The sequence below is a fragment of the Tyto alba genome, unplaced genomic scaffold (assembly GCF_018691265.1).
Source record: "Tyto alba isolate M040663 unplaced genomic scaffold, T.alba_DEE_v4.0 Super-Scaffold_21, whole genome shotgun sequence".
Lineage (NCBI taxonomy): Eukaryota > Metazoa > Chordata > Aves > Strigiformes > Tytonidae > Tyto > Tyto alba.
The window spans coordinates 1,149,457-1,162,636 of record NW_024881295.1 but is presented as its reverse complement, the minus strand read 5'-3'; the positions used below and the strand labels follow the sequence as shown (position 1 = coordinate 1,162,636).

Genomic DNA, 13,180 nt, shown 5'->3' with positions numbered 1-13,180 from the left:
TATGATCCATCATATGCTGTCATGGAAGTCTCTGTCTCATCTGGATGAGAAGAGAGCAGTATTTAAAACATCTCAGAAATACATCTTTCTAAGTCACAGGGAAACAAGGTCTGAAAACAGTTTGCAGCTGTTTCAAGTATAAAGCACAGTTAATTTTTGCCCCCACAAAGATAACAGAATTATGATCATCTAAAGAAAACCTTAAGGAAATATGTATGGATGATTAATATAACCCATGGTGATATATACAGAGATAAAAACTGACATCTTGAACCACTTGTTAAGCTTGATTTAGAAAAATAAATCCAAGATAAATCAATTAATTCCTGACACTGCTGCTTCATGGCGATGCTTAAGGACAAGCTCAAAAAAAAAATTCCTCTCTTACCTATCAGAGACTAGTTTTCCTAAGACTGTCACGTAACTGTTTGAGTATCTTTGGAAAGAACACATTTTTAAAAATTGAAGAATCTGAAAAATTAAAATATTTTTAAACTGCATTTTATGTAATACACTGAGCAGCTGCAGCACAATCTGTCCAGTGCTGCTGCATTATCATCCGCCCTGTACACATGCATCATAGATTTTAAAGTCACTGCAGGCAGGTGAACCCCAAGCACACCTCTTTGAAAGCATATCACAGTATTCATCTCCTTCTGCCTGTGAGATTTGTAGACTGCAACAGTCAAAGGATATGGGAATATATTAATTGTTCCCATTCATTCCCAGTACAACCCTCCACCCCTGCAAGACAGGCAACTGCACTCCCTGAGATGGCTTTCATCTGTTTGTCCCCACCTTTGCACTGAGTGATGTAAAGATGCTAGCAGCAATCCTTCCAGGCACAATTGTCTCTAAAAGGCTGACATCCACACACACCCCTACCCCCGTCTTTCCTCCTCTACGTTCATACTTGCAAGTAGGTGGTCACACTCCTCATTTGCACACCCGTTCCTGATCTTCAGTGAATAATCCATTCTCTTCCCTCTCTGCAACACTAGCCAAATACTGGTCTGCATCAGCTACCCATTCACTTTGGTCTTCATGATTTTTTCCTACAACAGTCTCTCTGCTTTTTCACGCCCCTCCACTCCGCCTGTGTGGGCACACACACCCGCCCGTGCGAATAAAACACACATTTCCTCCCACTTGAGCCGCTTTTCTGGAGAGAGGTCCTTCCACCTCTGCCCAGGTTCCCCTGCAATGTGGTACAATACCCCCCCTTTCCTCCCCAGTCCGTGTGTACACAGCCAGTTTTCCCTCCCCCCTTCCCCCACCCCACTGTCTCTGTGCATGCCTCTCCCAGCGCCTGGAGTGGGGGAAGGGAAACATGCACTGTATGAATGAATCGGCTGGAGAGACTTACCAGAAATTTGGTGAGGAAGGAGTGGAAGACGAAAAAGACACCGAAAACGGGTGCTTCCTTCGGCGCGACAAGTGCTGCTTCGGTTCTGGGTCCCTTAACGAGGTCACGTGTCTCACTAGGTACCCCCTTTTTCTGGATCCTCTACTAACCAAAAAGGGTGGCAAGGAAGTCTCCTGGATGCCTCTATGCACTGCGCTCCAAAGGAAGGAAGGGTACTACTGAAGCTCCCAAAGCAAGCAAGGGAGGATGATGATGATGATAATGTTCTCCTGGTCCTATAATGGGCAATGTCTAGCAGATGACTCAGGGACCAAGGTAGATTTCTGAGGGGGAAAAGGGGGAGTAAATGACTGTTAAAATAATTTGCACATTATCCTCCCCTACGGGGGAGGACGGATGGGAAGGACGGATGGGAAGGAGGAAGATGAGTACTGGTGAAGAGCTGTAGCTTTCTATGTAAAATAGACGCAATCCTTGTGTCTCTACTTCCTCAGAACTAAACCACTAAATGACTCTGAAGTCACCAACACCTAGGGAGAAAAAAAAAAAAAAAAGGAGAAACATCCCTATTAGATATAAACAAACACATAAAGGTATCCAACAAACTAAATCCCAACAGAAGGTACCGTACAATACTGTAAGTAAAACCAAAAGAAAAAGATGGGATGAATACAATCAGGGGAAGTGTGCAACCTTAAATAATTTACAAAAATACACAACCACAGAAAGCCATTCTAAGGGGTGGGGGGTGGGGGGGGAAGGCAAAAAACCCACCCAGGTTAAGCAGTTTGTTCCTTTACTGAACAATGTGCATTCAAATGAAAGATAAATCTGTATCTGTACATGAACATAATAATAAATTAAGTTTTAAAATCTACAAAAACTGTTCCTATTTATTTGTGCAAGTCTTTGAACCCCTCCCCCCACAATAACATTTAGAATTCTGATGAGAAGACTGAAGAAAAGTGTGTTTCAGGTCAGAATCATATATTCCTATGCATTAGACCCCACTCTGTCAAACAAAATAAACAGTCGTTTATAAACGGCGACCAAAAAAAAACCCAAAATAACATGCCTAGAGGATGCTTGCTTAAATGATGGAGTTAAAGATTAACAGTTGCACGCTTTGAAAACGGAGCCCCTGATACACCCTAGGTAGTTAAGTCACCAACGTGAAATCAGCTCTTCAAACATCAGAAAACAAAAGGGACGAAACCTAGTTGAAAGGTTTCCTTGTAAGCCCGAAAGACACGCACACACAACCCTACATCACGTGAAAAACTGCCCCCCCAGCTCACGCGCCGGGGAGCGGGTTTTCACCCCGTTTTAGCGGCTCCTGCCACCCGCGAACGGGGGCCGCGCACGCCCGGGTGCGTGGGCAAGGCGGGAGGCAGCCCCCCCGCCACGCGCACGCCGCGCTAAACCCGCGCGCGACCCACCTCCCGCAAGCACCGGGCGCGGAGCCTCCCACGCGCCCCCCCCCCCACGCCCCGCCGGCACCACGAGCGGCCGCGGCCGCCACCCACCTGGGTGCCCCGGCTGGGCGGCCCGCGCGGGCGCGGCGGGAAGGCGCCGGCAGCTTGGAGCGCCGCTGCCCCGCTCCGTGCGCCGGAACGTACAACCACCATGGGCGCAGCACGGCGGCGGGACGGGACGGCTGAGGGGACGGTCCCAACCCCCTCACCCCACCCGCCACCCCCCACCACCCCCCCGGGCACGGCGGACCCCACCCCCGGGCTCGCACCCGCTCAGCCCGACATCTCACCCGCCCTGGGCACCGCCGAGCCCGAGCCTGAGGGGACCCGCGGGGGTCCGCGCGCGCCCTGACGGCGGTTCTCCCCCCCCCCCCCCCGCCCGCCCCCTCAGGCACCGGGCCTAGGAAGGGAAGCCGCGGGGCGAAGAAGGCTCCGGGGAGACTCGCCCCTTCCTCCCCGCCGGCGGCGGTCGCTCGGCGGCGCGGTCCTAAAGGGGAGCGGGAGACGAGACGAGACGCGACGCGACGCACCGCGACACGACACGACACGACACGACGCTCCGCTTCCCCCCCCCCCCCGCTTTCCCCTCTTCGGTGTCACTCCTCCCCGCGGCTGGGGCGAGGAGGCCGGCTGTTCCCTGCACCGAGACCCCCGCCCCCCGCGGCCGCCGCTCCAGCCACAGCGCCGCCGCCGCCGCCGCCGCCTCCTCCCGCGCTCGCTCCCGCCGCCTGACTGAAGCGCCGGCGGCGCCAACGGGCGAGCGGGGCTGGCACCCGCTGGGGGAGGGGGCGCGAGGCGGGGCACCCGGCTCCGGGGTGGGGTGGGGCGGGCGCGCGCGCGCGGGGGCGGCGGCGGCGGCGGCGCGCTCCCGCGCGGGGGCGTGGCGGCCGAACCGAACCGAACCGAACCGAACCGAACCGAACCGAACCGAACCGAAGCGCTGGCTGCCAGGCGCCGGGCCGCGGCATTACCCGCACGCTGTAGGCCGCGCCGGTGTAAGGGCTGACACCTCCTGCTCGCCTCTGCTCTCCCCCATCCGCCCCAGCCGGGGGTTTGGTCAGTCCCTCCCTCCTCGCCGTGGCAGACCCCGGCCCGGACCCCAGCCTGCTCAGCAGCCAGCGGCACGGCTCCGGCGTGCCCGCCCGGCTCCTCCTGCAGCCGTGCCGGGCTCTGAAGGGGAGTGCGCTCCACCTTCCCGCTGCTGGCTGCCCGCTCGCCCGTTGCGGACGCCATCCCACTGCCACGGGTGACCGGCTACAACCTGCGGCACTCGCTGCTGCTGGAGGCACGTGGCATGCAAAACCTCTGTCCTTCGTGTGACAGATGAAGGTGTGACGTGTGTCCTGCCACCCGTGTCTGACGCACCCAGTGTGCAGCCAGGGCTGCATCGCCCCTCTAAAATAACAACCGTTGGCAATGAATGTGACACGTCCCGCGTATTCACCAACACGTGTACCCGTTGCGTATCCGTTTCTGTGGCACACCTACTCGTGTTTCTGTCCTGTGCAACCTTCTCCTTCATCAACCTTTGTAACCTCTAAGATACACCCTTCTGCGCCTCAGGGGAACGCGTCTCTTCCTCAGCAATGTGCCACATCTCCAGCTTTGCAAATGGGGGACGTACCCACCCACTTGGTCATGTCTGATCCCCCCAAGCACCCGTCCTGCCACAAACATAACCATCCAACACGCTTTCTTCTGCCTTTCAAGCATCTGGTGGTTCCATCCTAACCGTCTTCATGCTCCCACCTGAGTGACAGCCACTTCACGCACCCCTTGCCTCCCCCATGTAGTTCACCTACACACGGCACATCCAGATGCATTTCAGACAGGCTCTGAAAGAGGCAGTTGCAGGATAAAGTTGTGCCATCTAAACCTTTCACCCAGTACCCTCAACGTTTAACTGACACAATGAGAGTGATCTCCACAGCGGTAACCTATCTATTACAAGACAGAATGCCCTAAAATCTGCTGCAATGTTTATTCATTCCTACTGCGAGTGATGTACCGTACTATCATTTGCTCCACCTTCTGCAAAATCAGAGCCAAGGGTTAAAATGCTCACAGTGCAAATACCACCGAGCATTTCTAAGACTGACTTTACTGAAGGGTATGTACGTTTGTTCATTCGGTTCCACAAACGTCTGGGTCCTGCTCCCTAAACCTCAGGTGTGATTCAGACACCTCTTCTGAAAACTATCTGCCTCATGAGGCAAGACTACCTCACAGATGATGTCAGTGGCCAAGATTCCCATTTACCCAGACATCATCTGATGCTCTCCTGCCTGCTTGTGTTGCTCGCCAAAACTTATGGCTTCCTATGGCTGCAAGCCAGAGCCCACTTCTGGATTCCAGGTTCCCATCTGCCCGACTCTGTACAACAGTATAGGGAAAAATACACTACCACTTGCTTAAATGCCAACTGAAAGTACAACATGAGAGCAGGAGGCAATCGTAGGCAAGTCCCAGCAGGGTGGATAAATAAATAAATAAATTACACCAAAATGCTGGGCAGTATTTTTGTTACTTTGATGGTAACACAATAATACCTTGACAGAATTACTACGTTCTAAGACTTCTGGAATACAGTTCCCACATGCACCAAGTTCAAACTTCCAAAAGTTGTAATTTCGGGTTGTAAGGTACATGGGTTTGTTCACAGAGGGAATTTAATAACAGAAAGCTACTGTGGTATCACTGCTCTGCTGAAGATGTGTGCAACCACTGCACATCATCTAGCATGCATACGTATTTCAGGGCAAGAATTCTTCGGGATTTATGTATGCTGTTTTTAAGATAGTATAAAACAAAGAAAATGTTCACATTAGGATTTACATAGCCACAACTACAGTGATATAGTAACAGCAGATTTTTTTTTTCTTTTATATTTCCATAAGTAGATAAGCTGTAAGGCAGGTGCCTCTACTTCCCAAACATGGTTAGCAGTTTGTGGAAAGAAAAGAACTGCACATCTGGGAAATTCGGCAATGTAGATTTTTGGCCATACAAATATGTGTTAGGTTAAGACGACAGCTGAGAGGAGGCCATTCTACAAGTACAGGGAAGACACTCGGCTTGTTGATAGTAAGATACTTGATCTGTATCTCAAACCATTTGGGATATTTCAGCTGGGTCTTACAATTATCGGCAACAATTTATTCCACCAACTACCATTTGCCTTCCTAGCTCTCCCAGATGCAAAACATAGTCTTGTATCCCTTTTATTATGGTTTGTTGAGCTGCTGGACTTGTAGCATGTTGAATTTCAGCACAAACAAACTCTGAGTATTCAAGTGAGAGCAATGATGGGAGTCAGTTGAAAGATCAGGTTCGATAACCTGTATCTCTAAAACAATTTCCCACCATCTAGAGACTTAAGTCAGTTTGGAGATAGTCCTGAAAGTCTTTTGGTATTTCTTAGAAAGGTGAGGCAGGAGAAAGCGTCAATTTATTGATCAGGCCACGCCCACGCAGGATGTGCCCACTGCTGCAGAAGCTTTTGAGTTCTTTTTAAAGAGTTGTCAATGCAGCTGAGTCAGATGTAGTCGTTATACTTCCTTAGAATTAGGCAGTACTATTTTTTTTCTTTTTTTCTGTTCTTTTTTTGCCAGTGAAGGTGAGGTCCCCTCCCTGTCACCTATAAATCTAGTCTCAGGGCAAAACTCTCACTATCTGATAGAGCAAGAATATTGGCTAGTGCCTTCCGTGTCAATGGTCCCGAGTACCAAGTTTCACCCTTTAGGAAAGAAATATAATTGTAGTGTCAGCAAAGAATGGACACCTCTGAACACTAAATATTGCTGGCACCTCTCTTCTGAGATTTTTCCCATGCGCTCTGAAATGCATAACGTAAGGACTGGTCCAAAGCCTTAATGTATGCAAAATCTGATTTCATGGTTGATTCCGTGAAACATCTTTTGTCACCAAGTCCACTAAAAATGCAAACCAGCCATTTAGTCGTGAAGCTGAAGTCTGCAGGACATTATTCCGTTACTCACATCGGAAAGCTTCATATACTGTGTCTGGTTGATGTATGAGCTTGTGATGGAAAGGAGGTGGCAAGTCCAGTCTGCAAATGTTGCTAAGCCTAATTATTTATACCAATTTGCCCGCGTGCTGCCCATGCCTGCAGTCGCTACTCATTCGGTCAGCTAAGTCTCACAGCAATGATTCTGCTTCCCACTTGAATGACTGAATAACGAATAAAAAATACAAGGCAAGGTAAATGCCTGTGTTCACACATGAATGCTTGGGTTCGCATATGAACACAGATGGTGCCACGGAGGGAAACAATTTCTGGATTGTGCTTCAACGAGAAAATGGCCATATAATTCTTGTTTCACACTACGTAAAATAAGGACTATGCAAAATGGTGTGAAATCATCGTTAATTTCATACCGCTTCAGTTTCTCACTAGTTCTGTTATACTAATTCCCATTCCGAATAAAACTACCGTGAGAGAGCAGAAAATGGAGAAATTACTGCTCACACAAAGGGCTCCCCGCTCCGGGGGGCTGCGGGAAGCCCCAGGTTTCACCGACTCATCCCCAGAGGCATTTCCACCCAGGCCCACGCGCGTCTCCGGTCTCAGCACCCAGCCGCTCCGGGCTCGGCCCGCGGAGGCCGTGACGTCCCGGCACCGCACGTCACCGCTCCGGACACACGACGCCCGAGCTCGCGCGCGGCTCCTGCACACGCTCCCGGCTCCGAGCGCTCCGTCACACCGGCACCCCGCTGCCCGCCCACTGCTGCACCCGAATCATCCCCGTCCACGGCTGCCCCCACCCCCCCCCACCCCACCCCACCCCCCCCTCCAAAAAGGGCTTCCCGCGCACGGGACGCCCCTGACACCCCCCCCCACGTACGGCTCCACGCCCTGCTGCGCCCGGCACCAGCTGGCGAGCGGCTTCTCGGCCCCTGCGGCGCTCCCCCCGCGGGTGGCTGCCCGCTGCTGCCGGCACGGGCAGGCCGAGGGACGGCGGCGGGGCGGCGGCGGGGGCGGCTGAGCAACCCGGCGCGGGAGGGCGCAGCGCCCCCCGCCGCCCACCCGCACGTGCGGCGCGGGGCACAGGCGCCCCCCGCGCCCGCGGGAAGGGCGCATGCGCGGGCGCGCGGCGGGGGCCGTGGCGCTCGGCGCTGCCGGCGGCGGCCTGCGCCCGGCGGCGGCCGGCTGGAACCGGCGGCGGGGGGGGGGGGGGGGGGGCTGCTCTCTGCAGGCAGCCTGCCCGCGCCCCGCCGCCATCCCACCCGCGGCAGCGCCGGCCGGGCTCGGGCGGTGCCCGGAGGCGGAGGACCCGGGATGGCGGGAGAGGAGCTGGTCGCTCCGCTCGGTCCCGGGTGGCCTGCACACACACACACACACCCCCCCCCTCAGTGACGGAGAACCGTCCTGCCGTGGGGGCGCGGTCCTGGCGGGGGGAGGGAGGGCACGAGCGTCCCCTTCCTACGCCGGGCGGTGGGAAGGGGGCGAGCTGGCTGCTAGGGCAGACAATAATTCTTCTGGTGTGAATACTGGGACGAAATAAAATGAGAGCGGTCGGTGCAGGTGGTGGAGTGGGAGTGGGAACCCCCTTGTTCCCAACACTCGAAGTAAGGGCTGCAAAGGCGAATGGCACGACCCTACCAGAAGGAAGGGGCTCGCAGGGGCGCGGCGGGACTTTTCCTGCCAGACGGCGACCATTTGGGGACATAAGGGAGGAGAGCACAAATCTCACTGAATAGGCAACTTTGGAGAAGGTCAGAGCCTTCTGCTATCCTTATTCTGGGCATAGTTTGAGAACTGAGAGCCACGAGCTCAGGCGGGCAGAGTTAGAAACAAAGGGATGGATGAATAGCAGCTGGTAGGCTTCAAAGGCTGGTATGTAACCAGCAGCTCCCGGTTCCAGAGGACAGGAGTGCATTTCTCCCGGCTAAGTTGCAGTTGTTCTACAGGGAACAGTATCGAGGAGCTGGACAAAAGGAAAAATGTGCTTTTGATGGAGACAGTACTTTGTAAGGAAAACGCTTCGTTCTCTCTGTATCTCCCTTCTGCTTCTTTTTGTTTGCCTGGCCCCTTCTCCAGCTGTTTTTCCCACTCCGCATTTTTCCTTTACCATCTTGAGAAAGTTCCTTTCTCTTTTCCGTCTGCTTGCTTTTGTTTCCTGTTCCTTTCCCTCTTTTTGACTCCTGTTCTGCCCTTTTCTGTCTGTTTCTCCATTGTCTTTTGATGAATGCTGTTGCAGTGATGACTTAGGATTTCAGTGCCTGTTGGGAAGGATCTGATGCAACCACGGGGTTGCTATACCTTGCAGGCACTTTGCTGCATAAAGATTGATAAACATCTGCCCTGTGAGCTAAAGAGCTGCAGAGGACAGGTTAAACGTTCCCGAGTTTCTCCCAGCCGTGTTGGTGTTTTCGTCCAGTGCCCGGCAATTCTGTGCCCAGAGCTGATGAGACGATGTTGCAGGGAATCTGTTTTTTAAGACTTACCTCCTCCGTGGGAAGCGGTTTCTTCGTCTAACTCTGATGCTCCCTCCCGCCGCCAGCAAGCGTGGCTACAGACCCACCGCCCGCTCGCCTGCCTGAAACCCGGGGAGGAGATTTAAGGGGCGGGCGCCTGCGTCTGCAATTCGGGTCTCCCCACGCGGGGTCCGGCGCCGTGACGGGAGCGGCGCTCGGGGGGGCTCCCCGCGGGGCAAGGGGACCGTTCCCCCTCCCTCCTCCTGTGGCTGGGTGCGAAGGGAGGAGGGGTATGGAGGTGCCTTGCGGGGCGGCCAGAACTAGGTCAGCGGAGCTGGAAACTGCAGCTGGTGCAGTGTGATGGGGGGGGGGGGGGGGGGGGGGGGTGTGGAATGCCAGCGATAGCCAGAGGGCTGTGAGTGAGCGGAGCCGTGCTGGGTGGAAATGGGGGGGGGGGGGAGGTCTCTCTGAGAAGTTGCAGGGGCGGGACAGCCTCCTGCAAGCTGATCTCATGGCTACCGGGGCACCCGCGCCCCATCCTCCCCCCAGCCCCTCACCGTGCGCTGGGGCCCCGGGCGTGCGGAGCGCTGTGCTGGCATCGCGCTTGGCCGTGAGGGGAATAAACCCGGGGATGGGGAGGAGGAGGTCCGCAAGGGGGGAGAGGGAGATGGAGGGAGGGTGGAAGATAATGCTGGAAGGCGGATTGAGAGAAAGATATGGAGAAAGGAGGCTGGATGGAAACAGAGAAATGGAGAAAAATCTGGGCAATGAATAAGGAACAGATGGAGAAATATATATTATTTAAAAAAAAAAAAAAAAAAAAAAAAGGAAGACTAGAAGCATGAAAGGCAACAAGCAATGACAACTGATGTTTCAGCACTTGTGATTTGTGCACTGGGGAGGTCATCTGCATTGCTCACAATGCCCAGGCAAAAGGATGCATCCCAATTGCCAAAATTCGTAAGGCAGTAAAGCTGCTGCAGCCAGGCTCTGCCAACATGCTCACCATCACTAGCAGCTTCAGTGGTACAGGTGTACCCTGCTGCTGTCCTAAGGTCATACTGTTGTCACCCTTCGGGAGTGCAACTAAAGCACAGTTCAGTACGCTTTGCAGTGTGCCTTCTTTGACCTTTCGAGTGTTTCTACATCTCCACTATTGCCTCCTCAGCTACAGCTCCAAAGTTCAGATCGCAAGAGCTGTTGTATTTTGTTGTTGCTGCACCACCTTACTTTCTCTCCCTCCTCCCTTTCCCTATTGTTTTTCCATCTTCGCTGCCGTCCTCCCCTGCCCGCCCCCGCTGCCGTGGGCCTCCCCCAGACCTGGGCTCCCCAGTACACTCGGGAACACCTGCCCGCTCAGCCATGCCCCCCCCCCCCCCTTTCCCCACGTCCCACTCCCCTCTCCTCCGCAGCCCCACGACCCGTCCCGTCCTGACGTGTCTCCTCCCGCCCTTCCTCATCCCCTCCCGCCCCTCCTCATCCCCCCCCGCCCGCAGTGCTCCCAGCCCTCGCTGCAGTGCGATCCATCACTTCCAGCCGAGGTCCTCACGCCAGGGGAGGGGGAAGCCCGGCTCCCTGGGAGGCTGGGGGTGGGCAGGGAGCGCAACTGCCTCCTCCTTTGCTAACGAGGGAGAAGAGCTCACAGAATACAGAGCCTTCTGGAATGGAAACCTCCCGTCCGCTCCCAGCTATTTTATTCATTCATTTACTTATTTAGTCCCTTTGTTTTCAAAGAAGAAAAAAAAAAAAAATGTTTCTGCCAACATTCCAGTGAAGGTGACTGAAAGGAAACCAGGGAGACAGAGAGAAAGCCAGAGTCAGAAAAGCTTGTGCAGAGGGAGAAACCGGGAGAATGAGTGAGGGGGGGAGGGGGGGGGGGGGCGGGGGGAGAGGGGGGAAGGGAGGGAGGAGGGGAGAAATTAAAAAAGGCATATACAGAAGAAGAGAGAAATAGAGGAAAAAATACAGAAAAAAGAGAAGGAGGGGGAAAAATATTAGATGCAAGAAAAAGAAAACATATTAAAAAACCCCAAGAATTAAATCAGAGACAAACCCGAGATGGCAGGCGTGGCAAGAGAACTCAAAGAGGATACAATAAATAGCCAGAAGAGCCTTGCTAAAGAGGCTAGGTTAATATGATGAAATTAAATCCAGATATTTAAACAAGCAAACCCATCATGCTTTGATTTGAATGCAAATATTCTGTACAGCTGCATGCAAATGAAATTCCAGTGTGTTTTTATTCTAAGAACAATTACAAACAAGGAAATAATGGGTGAATAGTTGAAGTCTTTTTTCATAAAAAGATACATATCAGGGCAGCTGCATTGATGGACAGAGGCAAGAAATTATTAGAATAATATCAAATTAGGTTTTTCAGCTACCAGTGTTGTTGCTCTTTTGGAGGGATCTTGTAAAGGTGGTGTTTATGCTGATGCAGAATGGTCTACGTTTGGTGCTGTTTTCATCTCTAAAACTGAGGTGAGCTAAATCAGTGCAGGCCCTTTATGTGTATACATATCACATTAGGAGAGATTTTCATTAACATCACTTGCTTTGGTTTCAGTCTACCATCAAGTCAGAAGAGCAACCGTACATGGTGAAGGTCAGTAGAAAATTCAAGTGATCTGGCTGGCCAGCTGTAGCTACAGGATAGACAGTGATTTATATCAATGCAGTTGCAGCAGTGCCCAAAATCTTTGTTCAAATTCCTCTAATATCCACTGTAGAATAAAACATAAACAAGTATCTAAGAGATAAGCCAGCCTTCACAGTCCCTGTGAAGGTATAGGAAATGGTGGGATGAAAACCTGAACGGTGGTGCTTCCTAATTTTCCCCACAATATAAACTCTTACCAATTTGTCTGCTACCATGTAGCATCGTTTGCATTTTTTCTGCTCAGTGCAATTGGTGTGCTCCTTTCTTACATCTTTTCTGAAGCAGGGTAAGTGCTGTCAGTGGCTGACACTGAGAAGGACTTTAACAGCTTGCATATTTTGGATGTGGCCAATTTAAAAAAAGGCCTTGAAAACACATCTTTTTCTAAATGTTACAGAATTTAAAGTAAATCACTTTTAAAGTTGCCACTTCTGCCCCCTTCCCTAATTATGTTTAAAAGCTTACAAGGTATACTATTTTAAAATATAATATAATTATAATATTATAGATAATATAATAAATATAATATATAATATAATATAATATAATATACTAATAATATACTAGAATATAATATAAAATAATATGATATAAATAATACGATATAAATAATATAATATAATATAATATAATATAATATAATATAATATAATATAATATAATATAATATAATATAATATAATATAATATAATATAATATAATATAATATAATTAATATAATATTTTGTTGCTATTCCTGCTCCAGGTCTCTCTGTGCACATGAAACATCCTCTCTATGCATGCACCTGTACATCTACCTCCCTCTGATGCCAGTTTTAACTGACGGAGCGTGTCCCATTCAGGCACTGCAAGCTGCCCCAATTTCATCACATCTTGTAATATCCAGTGCTCTCTGTAGCCCTACTACTGGACTCGCAAGGTTGTGTGAGGATCTCAGAGCGATGTACACCTCAGTGCTGCAATGCTGAATGCCAGAGTAGCCCCTTCAGGGTGTGATTTTTGAAGCTGATCTGCTTGGGGTGGGGAGGACTAGGGGGCACCACTCCTGGGTTTGGACTGTTAGGGTAGGCAAAGCCACCAAAATCTGTTCCACCTTGGAGGACTACTAAAAGACAGCAAAATGGTACAAAAGGCTGGACCTCAAGTGAGAGAGGTACTGTATTTGGAAAGCTCAGCTGTGACTTGATCTCCACCAGACCAGCTCTGCTGAAGCCCTCTGCATAGGTGTAAGACACCCCTCT

The 13,180-nt window shown here is 51.6% G+C and overlaps 1 protein-coding gene across 9 annotated transcripts in view; it reads right to left on the bottom strand.

The window, feature by feature from the left end:
• RIMKLB (ribosomal modification protein rimK like family member B) overlaps positions 1-9,604 on the bottom strand; it is a 71,485-nt gene extending 61,881 nt beyond the window's left edge. For 7 of the 9 annotated variants that reach the window (XR_006165541.1, XR_006165542.1, XR_006165543.1 and 4 more), the window contains exons 1-2: positions 2,893-3,039; positions 1,367-1,896 (exon numbers count right to left, since the gene is read on the bottom strand). The gene's annotated coding sequence lies outside the window, so the exon portion shown is untranslated. Of the gene's footprint in view, positions 1-1,366; positions 1,897-2,892; positions 3,040-7,706; positions 7,889-9,309 lie in introns of those variants that run through there. The other 2 variants (XM_032983812.2, XM_032983807.2) reach the window with 2 other exon arrangements.
• Between the last annotated feature and the right edge of the window lie 3,576 nt (positions 9,605-13,180).